The sequence below is a fragment of the Heterodontus francisci genome, chromosome 2 (genome assembly GCF_036365525.1).
Source record: "Heterodontus francisci isolate sHetFra1 chromosome 2, sHetFra1.hap1, whole genome shotgun sequence".
In the NCBI taxonomy this organism is placed as follows: domain Eukaryota; kingdom Metazoa; phylum Chordata; class Chondrichthyes; order Heterodontiformes; family Heterodontidae; genus Heterodontus; species Heterodontus francisci.
In genome coordinates this window covers 110930961-110948527 of record NC_090372.1, presented here as the reverse complement: position 1 = coordinate 110948527, position 17567 = coordinate 110930961, and positions in this window count along the sequence as shown.

Sequence of the window (17567 nt, the reverse complement as noted above, 5' to 3'; positions counted from 1 at the left end):
CAGCTATTTTGCCAGACGGACAAGTTCAGGAGCCACAAAAGGATGGGAAGAAACATGAAGAGGAGGAGGAGTCAGAAGAGAAGGAGGAAGAGGTGGAAAAGGAGATTGAGGTGGAGGAGGAGGACGAGTGGGACGGAGAAGCACCAGAGTGTTCCAGGTAGACGGCCCACACCAGGGAGGAAAGCTCCCTGTCATCTAATTGAAGACCACTTTTGAGGGACATCCTCCACCATCAGATTTTGGAACACTGTTATAACATGCGTTACCTTCCATGATTGAGGATCCATTAAGAAATCCACCATTTGCACTCAATCCATTCAATGGATCCCCACAAAGAACACAATAAAAGAGACAACCAATTCCACCACTACCCAATTACCATAATTACTCTTTACCTAGGGCAAAAGCAAACAATAAACACTTGATGCAACCAACAGCATTTACAAATAATAAATTAGTCATTCTGGATCTTACCCTTGGTGGCTATCTATCAGTGCTCTTGTCTAATCTGGTGGTTGTACAAAATGCAACCCTAGGTACAACAGTAAGTGATGTGGATTGCAGCTGAGAAACTGAAGAGGGCAGTTTAGATGTCCCCCTGGGAGGCCCAAAGAGGCAGTAGGCCTCAAATTGCACCATCTCAACATGGACTTCAGCAGTCTGGGCCACCTGACTGACAGGCAACAGCAAGGACAAGGGTGAAGTGGCAGAGGAGGGAGCAGGAATGCTGGCATTCAAAGGGAGACCAGTAGGTTCTTGCTCCACGATTTCCACAAAACTACCTTGGGTGTCTGTTCAGCCAGCCCAGTGATCTGCTGGAGGACAGATCTCTGAGCATTAGAAACACTCATCAAGAACCTTTCAATTCAGGAGCCCACAGCCACCATGGCAGCTGCCTGAGCTTCCATTTCAGCACTTTGCCATTCCATGGAAGCTGCTATGACTGTAGTAGCAGTTGTGTCCTCAGTTATCAGACACTGCATGATGTTGGGCTCCATAGGTCACTGGATGGAACTGACCAGCCTCTCCACAATGGAGAGGGTGAGATCTAGGTTCTGCGTCAATCCATCAGCCAAGCTGGAGGTGGACTCCTCCAGCCCCCTAGCCACAACTAATAGGTCTACAGGCAGGCTCGCCATTGCACCAGGCATTTGATTTGTCGCACCCCTCAGCCTTCTTCTGAAGCTTGGTCCTGTATGGTCCTCATCTGACTAGTCAACAGCAGTACTTGCTCCTCTGCAAGATGGTACCTGTAGTGTCGCTTCCACTCGTCATGGCTGCAGTCCCCAAGTGCCCGGTGTGTGCCACTGTGAAGGATTTATGTTCTAATCTAGTCTCTAAGTTACGCACTGTGGCAGTCTGTGAGCTGGTGCCTGTGACTGTGGTAGCCATTGATGCAATGCCTTCTTCCTTGCTCGCATCTACATCCGCTTCCTCCAAGGAAGATGGCTGAGGGGGCAGCGAAGTGGCTCTTCCTCCTCTTCTAGTCTCTCTGGGGACAAAGGGTAGATTTTGCTCCTGGAAGCTTGCAATGATAAAGCTAGAATGGTGAGGGGACATCACGTGCGTCCATGATAGGTGGATGTGTGTAATGAAACAATATCGAGCTTGTGAATGAGAATAGGTTTGGGGGAATAGGGATCAGAAATAGTTGTGGATCTGTAAGCAAGCTTGAGTGGCCACAAACCTCGAGGCGACATGCCCCCTGCTCTGCCTGTGGCCAGTGCACCTGCCACTCCCCTCCCGATCACCACCAGCACTGCCTCCTCAAGGGTGTGATCTGATGTAATTGTGCTTTCTGTTCCCACAATCCTGCACCCCAGCAGCCTGATCAGGTCCTGCTAGCACCTGTTATATGCTATCTTGTCTTGGCAGGGGAAGAGTGGTGATTGTGAATGAGTGTATTGACAGATGTGTTTGTGTGTGTGTGTGTGATGCCTGCTATGGTTTCAAAGCTGTGAGATGTGTCCAAGGTGTGAGTAGTGCCTTTGAAGGATGCAATAGCGTAGGGTGTGTGAATGTCAGTATAGATGGCAGATGAAGTGTGTTGAGTTTGCAATGTTGATGGTGATGCAGTTAGTGAGACGTGTGTTTGTGAGATGGCATCTTACCTTGACATTAAAACATAAGAACAAGGAGCAGGAGTAGGCAATTCAGCCCCTCAGGCCTGCTCCGCCATTCAATACCATCATGGCTGATCTCATCTTGGCCTCAACTCCACTTTCCTGCCCATTCTCCATAACCCTTCAACCCATTACTAATTAAAAATCAGTCTATCTCCTCCTTAAATTTACCCAATGTCCTGGCATCCACCGCACTCTGGGGTAGTGAATTCCACAGATTCACGACCCTCTGAGAGAAGTAATTTCTCCTCATCTCTGTTTTAAATCTGCTACCCCTTATCCTAAAACTATGACCTCTCATTCTAGATTCCCCCACAAGGGGAAACATCCTCTCTATGTCTACTTTGTCAATCCCCTTAATCATCTTATGTACCTCAATTAGATCTCCTCTCATTCTTCTAAACTCCAGAGAGTAAAGGCCTAAACTGCTCAATCTCTCTTCATAAGACAAGCCCCCCATCTCTGGAATCAATCTAGTGAACCTCCTCTGAACTGCCTCCAATGCAACTACATCCCTCCTCAAGTAAGGGGACCAAAACTGCACGCAATACTCCAGGTGCGGTCTCACCAATGCCTTGTACAGTTGCAGCAACACTTCCCTACTTTGATACTCTATTCCTTTAGCAATAAATGCCAAAATTCCATTTGCCTTATCACCTGCTGCACCTGCATACTAGTTTTCTGCGATTCATGCACGAGGATACCCAGATCCCTCTGCACCGAAGCACTCTGAAGTTTCTCTCCATTTAGATAATAATTTGCCTTTCTATTCTTCCAACCAAAATGGATAACCTCACACTTATCCACGTTAAAATCCATCTGCCAAATTTTGGCCCATTAATCTAATCTATCCATTTGTAGATTTCTTATTTCCTCATTGCAACTTACTGTCCCACCTATTTTAGTGTCATCTGCAAATTTGGCTACAGTACCTTCTATCCCGACATCCAAGTCATTAATATAGATTGTAAATAGTTGGGGCCCGAGGACCGAACCCTGTGGCATCCCACAAGTTACATCTTGCCAACCAGAAAAAGACCCATTCATCCCGACTCTCTGTTTTCTGTTGGTTAGCCAATCCTCTATCCAAGCTAATAAATTGCCCCTAACCCCTTGTGATCTTACCTTGTGTATTAACCTTTTGTGTGGCACCTCATCAAATGCCTTCTGGAAGTCCAGATAAACTACATCTACAGGATCCCCATTATCCACTTTGCTTCGAAGAACTCTAGCAAATTAGTCAAACATAAAACCATGCTCACTCTGATGGATTGTGTTTTAACTTTCTAAATGTCCTGTTATTACTTCCTTAATAATGGATTCCAACAATTTCACAACGACAGATGTTAAACTAACTGGTCTATAGTTTCCTACTTTCTGCCTCCCTTCCTTTTTGAATAAGCATTTTGTTTGAATAACATTAGCTTTTTTCCAATCCACTGGAACCTTTCCCGTATCCAGAGAATTTTGGAATATTATAGCCAATGGATCCACTATCTCCACTGCCACTTCCTTTAAGACCCTAGGATGTAGGCCCTGGGACTTGTCTGCCTTCAACCCCAATAGTTTGCTCAGTATTTTTTCCCTAGTGATGACGATTGTTCTAAGTTCCTCCCTTTCTATAACCTCTGCATTACCTGGTACTATTGGATGGTACTAGTGTCCTCCACCGGGAAAACTGAGGCAAAATACTGATTTAGTGTCTCCGCCATTTCTGTGTTCCCTTCTATTAACTCCCCAGTCTCATCCTCCAATGGACCAACATTCACTTTAGCTTCACTCTTCCCTTTTAAATACTTATAGAAGCTTTTGCTATCCATTTTTCTATTTTGCGCTAGTTTTCTTTCATAATTTACCTTTGCTCTTTTTATTACTTTTTTAGTAACCCTTTGTTGATCTTTAAAAGTTTCCCCATCTTCCAGCCTGCCACTGGCCTTTGCATTATGGTATGCCCTAGTTTTTATCTTTATGTTATCCTTAATTTCCTTGCTGAGCCATGGATGTTTTCTCCCCCTCCTAGAATCTTTCTTCCTCTCTGAAATATATTTTAGTTGGGATAAACTGAATATCTCCTTAAACATCTGCCACTGCTCGCCAACTGTCCTACCTTGTAGTCTTCCTGCCCAGTCCACTAGGGCCAAATCTGTCCTCATGCCTGTATAATTACCTTTGTTTAACTCCAGAACGCTCATGTGGGACTCCAGTTTCTCGCCCTCAAACTGAATTTGAAATTCTAGCATTCTATATTCACTTTTCCCTCGAGGATCCTTAACAATGAGATCATTAATTAATCCCACCTCCTTATACAATACCAAATCTAGAATAGCCTGCTCCCTGGTTGGTTCCACAACATATTGCTCCAAAAAACAATCTCTAATACATTCAATGAACTCTCCCTTGAGGCTACCCTTGCCAATTTGACTAATCCAGTCTATATGCACATTAAAATCACCCATGATAATTTCCATACCTTTCTTACAAGCCCCCAGTATTTCTTGGTTTATACTGTGCCCCACTGCAGAACTACTGTTAGGGAACCTATAGATTAATCCCATTAGTGACTTCTTTCCCTTGCTATTTCTTATTTCTACCCAGACTGATTCTACACCTTGATCTCCAGTGCCGATATCGTTTCTCACTGCAGCACTGATCTCTTCCTTCACTAACAAAGCTACACCACCTCCTTTTCCTTCCTCTCTATCCTTCAGAAATACTGAGTACCTTTGGATATTCAATTCCCAAACCTGGTTTCCCTGCAATCACGTCTCAGTAATCGCCACTAAATCATACCCATTTGTCTCTATTTGCGCTGTTAACTCATTTATTTTATTCCGAATGCTTCGTGCATTCAGATACAAAGCCTTTAAGTTTGTTCTATTATTAAATTTCCCTACTCTTGTACAATTCCTTGGTGCAATATGATGTTCACACGTTCTGCCCTTCCTTTTATTTTCTGGTAACAATCAGCCTCACCACTAACCTGCACTTTTACCTTCTCCTTTAACTTGTGTCAAGTTGTTAATTTTTTTGCAGTACTGGAGCTATGTCCTGGGGCATTGGAGCCATGTCCTGCTGGCTGTGACCTCCTTAGTGATATCTTCCCACATCACCCACATTAGTTGCTTCTGTGGCCTCTTTCGCCCCTGCAGGTAGAGGACATCCCTCCTCCAATGTACCTCATCCACCAAGACTTTGAGTGGTTTGTCCAAGAACCTGTGAGCTCTCTCTGTCAATCCTGATGAGCAGAAACCCCAATTGCCCCATCCTGTTCTCTCCCCACCTTTCCTGACCTATAAGCCTGCCGGGGCGAATCCCACCAACTTCCTTCCCATCCCTCTAATCGCTCCCAGCTCTGACCCTGTGAACTCTATCCATAGTCTGGTTATCACTGCCCCTCACCACATCTCCTTCTAAAATGTATGTTCACTTGCTAATAAAGTCCTTGCCATCCATGAACTTATTGTAGATGATCACATTGACGTTATGGCCTTAACAGAGACATGGCTGAGGGGTGATGACACCTTTCCCTTTAATAAAACTTCCCCGCCTGGCAATTCCATCCATTACTTATCCCACTCAAACTGTCCTGGAGGTGGTGTACACCCTTATTTCTAAATCACAGCATGGTCTGCCCCCACTACTCTGACAACTTCTCCTTTGAACATCTCGTCTTGTTCCATCCTTGATCTCTTTCATTTAAAATCCTTTTTCTGTACCGCCCACCTAAATATAATTCCAAAATACTCACTGAGATAACTTCTCTGCTTTCTTCTCTCTGCCTGTGCACTGAGTGACTTCTCATCCTTGGTGGTCAACCTCCATCTAGATGCCTCCTGTTCTCTGTCCTTTGAGTTTACTGCCTTCCTTTCTGCCCTATATCTTTCCCTTCATTAAACTCTCCTACCCACATGCAAGGCTATCCCCCGATCCTTCATCTCACATGGTCTCATTACTCCTATCATTACAATCATGGGCAAATTGTGTTTATCTTCCTGGAGTTTTTTGTTGAGGTAACAGAGAAAGTTGATCAGGGTAATGTTGTCGATATGGTATACATGGACTTTCAAAAAGCATTTGGTAAAGGGCGGCACAGTGGCGCAGTGGTTAGCACCGTAGCCTCACAGCTCCAGCGACCCGGGTTCAAATCTGGGTACTGCCTGTGTGGAGTTTGCAAGTTCTCCCTGTGTCTGCATGGGTTTCCTCCGGGTGCTCCGGTTTCCTCCCACATGCCAAAGACTTGCAGGGTGATAGGTTAATTGGCCATTATAAATTGCCCCTAGTATAGGTAGGTGGTAGGGAAATATAGGAACAGGTGGGGATGTGGTAGGAATATGGAATTAGGGTAGGATTAGTATAAGTGGGTGGTTGATGGTCGGCACAGACTCGGTGGGCCGAAGGGCCTGTTTCAGCGCTGTATCTCTAAAAAAAAAAGTGCCACACAACAGACTTATGAGCAAAGTTATAGCTCATGGAATAAAAGGGACAGTAGCAATATTGATACAAAGTTGGCTGAGTGACAGGAAATGGACAGTAGTGGTTTTTCGGACTGGAGGAAGGTTTGTGGTGGAGCTCCCCCATGGACGGCGTTAGGACCCATGCTATTCCTGATATATATTAATGACCTAGACCTTGGCGTACAAGGCACAATTTCAAAATTTGTGGATGATATGAAACTTGGAAACATTGTGAACTGTGTGGAGTGTAGTATAGAACCTCAAAAGGAGATAGACAAGTTGGTGGAATGGGCAGGCAAGTGACAGATGAAATTAAATGCAATGAAGTATGAAGCGATTCATTTTGGTAGGAAGAGCGTGGAGAGACAATATAAAATAAAGGGTGCAATTCTAAACGGGGTGCATGAGTGGAGGGAGCTGGGTGTACATGTGTATAAATCATTGAAGGTGGCAGGATAGGTTGAGAGAGCAGTTAATAGAGAATACAGTATCCTGGGCTTTAATCATGGGGCATTTAATACAAAAGCTAGGCAGTTATGTTAAATTTATATAGAACACTAGTTTGGCCTCAACTGGAGTATTGTGTCCTGTTCTGGGTGCCACACTTTGGAAAAGATGTGAAGGCATTAGAGAGGATGCAGAAAAGATTCACGAGAATGTTTGCAGGGATGAGGAACTTCAGTTAAGAGAACACATTGGAGAAATTGGGATTATTTTCTTTGGAGAAGAGAAAGTTGAGGGAAGATTTGACAGAGTTGTTCAAAATCATGAGGGGTCTGGACAGAGTGGATAGGAAAAACTGTTCCCATTGGGAAAAGGATGGAGAACAAGAAGGCACAGATTTAAGGTAATTCGCAAAATAAGCAATGGTGACATGAGGAAAAACTTTTTCGCACAACGAGTGGTGAGGATCTGGAATGCACTGCCTGAGAGTATGGTGGAGCAGGTGCAATTGAGGCATTCAAGAGGGAATAGGATTTGTATCTGAAAAGGAAGAATGTGCAAGGCTATGGGGAGAAAGCACAGGAGTGGCTGTAGGTAAACTGCTCTTTTAGAGAACCACCATAGATACGACGGGTCGAATGGCCTCCTTCCGTGCTGTAACAATTCTGTGATTCCATCGGTTTACCCATCTATTAGCAGATCTTGCTAGACCACTTAACGCATTATTGGGCTACACTCTCCATCACTAAACCTGCCTACTATTCAAAGAGGTGGTGGTGTAGTGGTATTGTCATGGACTAATGATGTATAGTATTGCTCTGGGGATGTGGGTTTGAATCCCACTATAGCAGAAGGTGGGATTTGAATTCCATTAATAAAAATTCTGAATTAAAAAGCTAATCTAACGATGGCCATGAAACCATTGTCAATTGTTGTAAAAGCCCGTCTGGTTCCCTAATGCCCTTTAGGGAAGGAAATCTGCTGGTCTGGCCTACATGTGACCCACAGCAATGTGGTTGACTCTTAACTGCTCTATGAAATGGCCTAGCAAGCCACTCAGTTGTATCTAACTGCTATGAAGTTGATAAGGCCCCAGCCCACATGGCAGCTCACCACCACCTGCTCAAGGGCAATAATTGGGTGGGATAGTGGTAATATTACTGGACGAGCAATCCAAATGCCTTGGGGACATGGGTTCAAATCCCACCATGGCAGATGGTGAAATTTGAATTCAATTAATTAAAAAAATTTGCAATTGAAAGCTAATCTCAGTTATGATGCCATGAAACTATCATTGATTGCCATCATTAAAACTGCAAATTCCATGCTAATAGAGACTGTAGCCCAGAAATTGTGGCAATACAGTGACGTGGATTTCTGCTTGGCTCCACCTTGAACTAAGATTGCCAACTCTTGTTTAGCCCCTTCGCTTTGGGAGAGGAGTACATCAGGGATGCCCCATGTCCGGCCAATTGTACACCATCTGCGTGGAGCCATTCCTATGCCTGCTTTGCAGGAGGTTGGCGAGTTTGGCTTTGCGTGGGCCGGGTATGTGGGTCATCCTCTCGGCTTATGACGATGACGTGCTCCTCGTGGTCACAGATCCCGTTGACTTGCAGAGGATGCGCAAGTGCCGGCACAGCCCTTTTCTGCCGCGTCCTCCGTGAAGATCAATTGGGATAAATGTTCCGGATTCCTGGTGGGTCATTGGTGGGTGGACTCCTTGCCAGAGGAGTTAACACCTTTTGCGTGGAGCACCAAGCACCTCCTATATCTGGGAGTCCACCTCAGCCCTGCTGAGGAAGCCTGGCCTGCAAATTGGCAGGAGTTGGAGGTGAAAGCCACCACTTGGCTAGGGCACTGGACAGGAATGCTCCAAATGTTTTCCTACAGGGGCCGAGCGCTGGTCATAAACCAGCTGGTGGCCTTGATGCTGTGGTACAGGTTTGTCACTTTGGTCCCACCCCTTGCATTTGCCACCAAGATCCAGAAGAAGCTTGTCGATTTCTTCTGGGGCAAGAGGAAATGCTGTGTTTCTGCCACGGTCCTGAGTCTCCTGATTGAGGAGGGCGGCCAGTCATTGGTGTGTGTCTGCACCCTGGCTGCAACTCCCCACCTTCGGACCCTGCAGAGATACCTGTACGTCGAGTGTCCTCCCAGATGGTGTGCGCTGGTGATGTATTCAATGCTGGTGGAGGAGAACACCTTGGCTGACTGGGTGGCCAGCTCTGGGGGCAGAATGACGGGCGGAGGAGTAGCCGAAGCCGCCGGAACGCCCCTCACTGTGGGTGATGAGGGGGCTCGGGAGTGTGGAGTGCTCCCAGCCAAGCTGACCCCCGCTCGGACGGAACTGCTCATCAGACCCAGGCCCCAAAACCCTCCTCGGGAGCCGGTCCCACACAATCTGAGCCTCCTCTCGGAAATGCCCTCTCTGCCATTCCACACCGTGTGGAGGGGCTGCTCCTGCACATTCTCCACTTTCTCGCCCTCGTCTGCCGCCCCGACACACCGTGGTGGTCCGTGTTGCCATCTGGTGGCATGGGGAAACCCCAGTGGCAGTTTCTCTATGTAGGAATCCTCCCCCTTTACATTGGGGATCTGGGGTTGAGGGTGCTGCACAGGGCAGTCCAGTGCAATGGACTTTTAAGCAGGTTCACGGACTCTTCCGGGCCACCTGTCGTTTCAGTGGCCTGGAAGAGTCTGTGTTCAATGTATATATGGAGTGTGCGAGGTTGCAGCCCCTGTTTGAGTATTTAACCGGGCTGCTGCTCAAGTTTTGGTTGCACTTCAGTTGGGGAGTTGCAGCCTGCTCCTGATCTTTGGGCACCCAGTGTGGAGGGGTAGGGTGGGCGAGGAGGAGGATTCCCTCATTGGTCTGCTCCTGGGCCTGGCCAAGGTGGCAATTCACAGGGCCACATTGCGCCCTGATTGCCTGCCCCTCTTCCGAGGTTATGTCATGCCCAGGTGTCCCTGGAGAAGGAGCATGCAGTGTCCGCTGGTTCGCTTGAGGCCTTCCGCATCCAGTGGGCGCTGCAGGGGCTGGAGTACATCATAGATGCTGAAAATGCTATTTTAATTTGAGTGTTTATTTTATTTATTTGATTTTAATAAATTTATTTCATAAAACGTATATAAAGGGTGCCTGAGGAATCAAGGCCCCCTCGACAAAAAATATATATAAAAGGGCCTGGGGTATAAAGGCTGCCAAAAAAAAACAGGTTAGATACAGAGTAAAACTTGCTCTGCAAAAAAAAACAAAAAAAAAACAGCAATGCGGTTGACTCTTAACTACCCTCTGTCACTCAGTCATATCTAACCGCTATGAAGTCAATAAGGACCTACCCCACATGGACTCACCACCACCTTCTCAAGGACAATTAGGGATGGGCAATAATTGAGAGAGGTGGTGGCATAGTGGTAATGTCACTGGAATAGTAATCCAGAGGCCCAGGGTAAAACCTTGGGGACATGGGTTCGAATTCCACCACGGCAGAAGATGAAATTTGAATTTAATTGATAAAAAAAATCTGGAATTAAAAGGCTAGTCCAATGGTGACCATAAAATCATTGTCAATTGTTGTAACAACCCATCTCGTTCACTAATGTCCTTTAGGGAAGGAAATCTGCTGTCTTTACCTGGTCTGGCCTATGTGTGATTCCAGACCCATAACAATGTGGTTGACTCTTAAATTCCCTTTGAAATGGCCTACCATGCCACTCAGTTTCTCAAGGGCAATTAGGGATAGGCAATAAATGCTGGCCTTGCCAGCAACACCCACATCCCTTGAATGAATGTTTTAAAATTGTTATGCCTCATAAATAGCTGATTAATTTTAATATTTCAATTTATCCATGGAACTCTATTCTTTGATGGACCCTCTTCTTGCTTTTTACGACTGTTTATTTTGCACTCTATCCTTCTTCTATGTGAAGGTATCACTGCTGTTGAAATGATGAATGACCTACACCTCTTCTTGTGATCCAACAACATGGATCTTTGAAGACCTGTTGCATCTTATGCAGCAAGTCAACGTTGCACAACAGCAACTTGATTTTTTTAGGACATCAATTGCGGATATTTGGTGATGATGAATACTGGAGATTATGTTCAAGACAGGATTTTTGGTGCTATCAAGGAAATAACTTTTCTTAATTAAAAGCAAAATACTGCGGATGCTGGAAATCTGAAACAAAAACAAGAAATGCTGGATTCACTCAGCAGGTCTGGCAGCATCTGTGGAAAGAGAAGCAGAGTTAACGTTTCGGATCAGTGACCCTTCTTCGGAACTGACAAATATTAGAAAAGTCACAGATTATAAACAAGTGAGGTGGGGGTTGGGCAAGAGATAACAAAGGAGAAGGTGCAGATTGGACCAGGCCACATAGCTGACCAAAAGGTCACGGAGCAAAGGCAAACAATATGTTAATGGTGTGTTGAAAGACAAAGCATTAGTACAGATTAGGTGTGAATATACTGAATATTGAACATCAGCAAGTGCAAACCTGAAGAAAAACAACCTGAAAAAAACAGTGGGTGAGCAAACTGAACAAACTAAGATGAACTGAAATAAATACAAAAAAAGATTGTAAAAAATGTAAAAAGGAATGCCAAAAAAAAAAAAAAAGGAAGAAAAAATAACTAAAAATGACTAAAAATGAAAGTAAAGTGGGGGGCTGTCATGCTCTGAAATTATTGAACTCAATGTTCAGACCGGCAGGCTGTAGTGTGCCTAATCGGTAGATGAGATGCTGTTCCTCGAGCTTGCGTTGATGTTCACTGGAACACTGCAGCAATCCCAGGACAGAGATGTGAGCATGAGAGCAGGGGGGAGTGTTGAAATGGCAAGCAACCGGAAGCTCAGGGTCCTGCTTGCGGACTGAGCGGAGATGTTCCGCAAAGCGGTCACCCAGTCTGCGCTTGGTCTCCCCAATGTAGAGGAGACCACACTGTGAGCAGCGAATACAGTATACTACATTGAAAGAAGTACAAGTAAATCGCTGCTTCACCTGAAAGGAGTGTTTGGGGCCTGGGATAGTGAGGAGAGAGGAGGTAAAGGGACAGGTATTACACCTCCTGCGATTGCAAGGGAAGGTGCCCTGGGATGGGGACGAGGTGGTGGGGGTAATGGAGGAGTGGACCAGGGTGTCGCGGAGGGAACGATCCCTTCGGAATGCTGACAGGGGAAGGGAGGGGAAGATGCGACTGGTAGTGGCATCACGCTGGAGGTGGCGAAAATGGCGGAGGATGATCCTTTGGATATGGAGGCTGGTGGGATGAAAAGTGAGGACAAGGGGAACCCTGTCACGGTTCTGGGAGGGAGGGGAAGGGGTGAGGGTAGAGGTGCGGGGAATGGGTCGGACACGGTTGAGGGCCCTGTCAACCACAGTGGGGGGAAATCCTCGGTTGAGGAAAAAGGAGGTCATATCAGAAGCACCGTCATGGAAGGTAGCATCATCAGAGCAGATGCGTCGGAGACGGAGAAACTGGGAGAATGGAATGGAGTCCTTACAGGAGGTAGGGTGTGAAGAAGTGTAGTCGAGGTAGCTGTGGGAGTCAGTGGGCTTATAATGGATATTGGTAGACAACCTATCCCCAGAGATGGAGACAGAGAAGTCGAGGAAGGGAAGGGAAGTGTCAGAGATGGACCATGTAAAGGTGAGAGAAGGGTGGAAATTGGAAGCAAAGTTGATAAAGTTTTCTAGTTCGGGGCGGGAGCAGGAAACGGCACCGATACAGTCATCAATGTACCGGAAAAAGAGTTGGGGGAGGGGGCCTGAGTAGGACTGGAACAAAGAATGCTCGACATATCCCACAAAAAGACAGGCATAACTAGGACCCATGCGGGTACCCATAGCGACACCTTTTACTTGAAGGAAATGCATGGAGTTGAAGGAGAAGTTGTTCAATGTGAGAACAAGTTCAGCCAGGCGGAGGAGGGTGTTGGTGGATGGGGACTGGTTGGGCCTCTGTTCCAGGAAGAAGCGGAGAGCCCTCAAACCATCCTGGTGGGGGATGGAGGTGTAGAGCGATTGGACGTCCATAGTGAAGAGGAGGCGGTTGGGACCAGGAAACTGGAAATTGTCAAAATGACGTAGGGCGTCAGAAGAGTCACGGATGTAGGTGGGAAGAGACTGGACCAGCGGAGAAAAGATAGAGTCTAGATAGGAAGAAATAAGTTCAGTTGGGCAGGAGCAGGCTGACACAATGGGTCTGCCAGGACAGTCCCGTTTGTGGATTTTGGGAAGGAGGTAGAAGCGGGCTGTCCGGGGTTGCGGGACTATGAGGTTGGAAGCTGTAGAGGGAAGATCTCCAGAGGAGATGAGGTCAGTGACAGTCCTTTGGACGGTGGCTTGATGTTCGGTGGTGGGGTCATGGTCCAGAGGGAGGTAGGAAGAGGTGTCTGTGAGTTGGCGTTGAGCTTCTGCAAGGTAGAGGTCAGTACGCCATACAACAACAGCACCACCCTTGTCTGCAGGTTTGATGACCATGTCGGGGTTAGACCTGAGAGAACGGAGTGCCTCAAGTTCAGAGGGGGACAGGTTAGAGTGAGTGAGGGGGGCAGAGAAATTGAGACGACCAATGTCTCGCCGACAGTTTTCAATGAAGAGATCAAGAGCGGGTAAGAGGCCAGGGTGAGGGGTCCAGGTAGAGGGAGAATGCTGGAGGCGGGTGAATGGGTCTGCTGGTCGGGGGGAGGACTCCTGGTCGAAGAAGTGAGCCCGGAGGCGGAGGCGACGGAAGAAGAGCTCAACGTCATGCCGAGCGCGAAATTCATTGAGGTGGGGGCGTAAGGGGATAAAACTGAGACCTTTGCTGAGTACAGAACGCTCAGCATCAGAGAGGGGGAGGTCAGAGGGTATAGTGAATACACGGCAAGGGGTCAGATCAGAAGGGGTGGGGTCAGAGGGAAGTGAAGCGGAAGGAGGATCTGGAGGGGCATTAGTCCCCATCAGCTGCTGGAGCTTGCGTTCCTTAACACCTGAAAGGAAGAAAAAAAGTTTTTTGTTAATGCGTCGGATGAGACGTAAGATGAGATGAAACTGCGGAGTAGAACAGATTTGAGATAAGGTAAGACGGTGCTGCTGGAGAGAGAGGTCCAGTGTGTGCATATGGCGGCGCATAGCACTGAGTGTGGATCTCAGGATGCGGCGAGAGTAGCAGTCCGAGGAACGTTGTATTTCTCGGAGATACCTGTGATCCTGGGTGGTTTCAAAGCATGATGGGTGAAACTGCAGTTGGAATCCACGTGGAATCAGTCGGAGCCGGAGACAGTCACTGAGGAAGGAGATGTGGCTGTGAAAACGGGTTTTGGTAGATACCTTATCAAACACCAGGAGGGAAATAGAAAGCAATGAAGGTGAACAAGGTAAAAGAGACAAACGAAAATCCCGTCGGAGAGAAGAGCAGAACTTCTTCAAGGTAGGCATTCCTGGAAGAGAAGTGGCAGTGAATTAAACACTAAAATAAAAGCAAAATACTGCGGATGCTGGAAATCTGAAACAAAAACAAGAAATGCTGGATTCACTCAGCAGGTCTGGCAGCATCTGTGGAAAGAGAAGCAGAGTTAACGTTTCGGATCAGTGACCCTTCTTCGGAACTGACAAATATTAGAAAAGTCACAGATTATAAACAAGTGAGGTGGGGGTTGGGCAAGAGATAACAAAGGAGAAGGTGCAGATTGGACCAGGCCACATAGCTGACCAAAAGGTCACGGAGCAAAGGCAAACAATATGTTAATGGTGTGTTGAAAGACAAAGCATTAGTACAGATTAGGTGTGAATATACTGAATATTGAACATCAGCAAGTGCAAACCTGAAGAAAAACAACCTGAAAAAAACAGTGGGTGAGCAAACTGAACAAACTAAGATGAATAACTTTTCTTAAGTTGTTTGCACAACTGTCAAATGTCCATACACAGTGAATGCTAACCAGAAAGGAAGTGTGCACAGTGACAACTTCCATTTATAAGCATCCCTCATTTACAAGAATATCTCATGAGAGAGGCTTGGAGAGATAAATTGAGACCGTCTGTTGTAGGTTCTCAGAGAATGAAGCTTGTCCTCGGACACATATCTATCACCTTAGGAATCTGAAAATTAAGGGAGTGATCGATTATTATCAGAATTGTTTATATATGCTCCTGTAAAGAAAGGTAGTGCTGGGGAAAGCCTGCAAAGATTATTTTGAATGAATACTAAAATATGATGTGCAAATAATAGATCAATGTAACTACAAAATGTACTTGCAGTTTTAAAATATCCTAATGCCTTATATTTATCTTCATGTAAGATAGGAAAACAAAGCAAAAACAAAATGTACCATGTGATACTGAACATTAACAAAACAGAAAATAAACTGGAAAATGATTACTTCGCTGATACAAGAGTTCAATGTCACTTTCATCATTGCTTGGAAGATCACCCCCTTCCCCACCACTATCCTCCTTCACCCCCCCCCCCCCCCCCACCCCCCCACCCCATCACTGCACCACCCTGTCCATAGCTCGGGACACCTAATCAGAAAAGAAAGGTGTAGATGAGGTTGAAGTAAGCATGCTACTTAAGTAGAGAGCGAATACAACCTCAAAGTCACAATTAACACATTCACATACTCAAGAAAAATGTGTTCTTTTTTCCTCACAGGGAGTGTCAGAAAATAGTTTTTAAAGGAACTGGATTTGTCCATGGCCTCGCCCCTTCCCTATCTCGGTAATCTCCTCTAGCCTTAGAACCCTTCAAGATCTCTGCACTCCAATTCTGGCCATTTGTCCATTCTCAATTTTAATCACTCATCCATTGGTGGCTGTGCCTTCAGCTTTCTAAGCTCTGGAAATCTCTCCCTAACCCACTCTGCCTCTCTACTGGATGATCTTTAAGGGGAAGACATTTCAGGTACAGGCTAGGTACATTCCAACAAGGTTTAAATATAGGGGAAACAAAGCCAGGGCTCCTTGGATGATGAGGGAGATAGAGAATATGATGAAACAAAAATAGAGGGTGTATGATGCATGTCAGGTGAATTCTTCAAGTAAGAATTAGGCAAAATACAATAATTTGAAAAGGGAGGTAAAGAGGAAAATAAGACTGGCAAAGAGAGAATATGACAATAGAATGGCAGTTAACATAAAGGGGAGCCCAAAAATCTTCTACCAGGATGTAAATAGCAAGTGGGTAGTAAAAGGCAGGTTGGGAATTATGAGGGACCAAGAGAGTGATATATGCTTAAAGACAGAAGGCTAGGCTAGAATACTTATGGACTAGTGGCGTGAAACAGGGCTGTGTTCTCACACCCACACTTTTTGAGATTTACTTCTCCATGCTGCTTTCACATGCTTTCGAGTCCTTTGAAGAAGGAATTTTCCTCCACACAAGATCAGGGGGCAGGTTATTCAACCTTGCCCGTCTAAGAGCGAAGTCCAAAGTATGGAAAGTCCTCATCAGGGAACTCCTCTTTGCTGACGATGCTGCTTTAACATCTCACACTGAAGAGTGCCTGCAGAGTCTCATTGACAGGTTTGCGGCTGCCTGCAATGAATTTGGCCTAACCATCAGCCTCAAGAAAACGAACATCATGGGGCAGGACGTCAGAAAGGCTCCATCCATCAATATTGGCGACCACGCTCTGGAAGTGGTTCAAGAGTTCACCTACCTAGGCTCAACTATCACCAGTAACCTGTCTCTAGATGCAGAAATCAACAAGCGCATGGGAAAGGCTTCCACTGCTATGTCCAGACTGGCCAAGAGAGTGTGGGAAAATGGCACACTGACACGGAACACAAAAGTCCGAGTGTATCAGGCCTGTGTCCTCAGTACCTTGCTCTATGGCAGCGAGGCCTGGACAACGTATGTCAGCCAAGAGCGACGTCTCAATTCATTCCATCTTCGCTGCCGCCGGAGAATACTTGGCATCAGGTGACAGGACCGTATCTCCAACACAGAAGTCCTCGAGGCGGCCAACATCCCCAGCTTATACACACTACTGAGTCAGCGGTGCTTGAGATGGCTTGGCCATGTGAGCCGCATGGAAGATGGCAGGATCCCCAAAGACACATTGTACAGCGAGCTCGCCACTGGTATCAGACCCACCGGCCGTCCATGTCTCCGCTTTAAAGACGACTGCAAACGCGACATGAAATCCTGTGACATTGATCACAAGTCGTGGGAGTCAGTTGCCAGCGTTCGCCAGAGCTGGTGGGCAGCCATAAAGACGGGGCTAAAGTGTGGTGAGTCGAAGAGACTTAGTAGTTGGCAGGAAAAAAGACAGAGGTGCAAGGGGAGAGCCAACTGTGTAACAGCCCCGACAAACAAATTTCTCTGCAGCACCTGTGGAAGAGTCTGTCACTCTAGAATTGGCCTTTATAGCCACTCCAGGCGCTGCTTCACAAACCACTGACCACCTCCAGGCGCTTATCCATTGTCTCTCGAGATAAGGAGGCCAAAGAAGAAGACTTTGACTACTTTGTATCGGTGTTTACTAAGGAAAAAGATGTTGACAAAATATCGGTAAAAGCAGAGACGGTAGAGGAAATGGAAGTGGTAAAAATT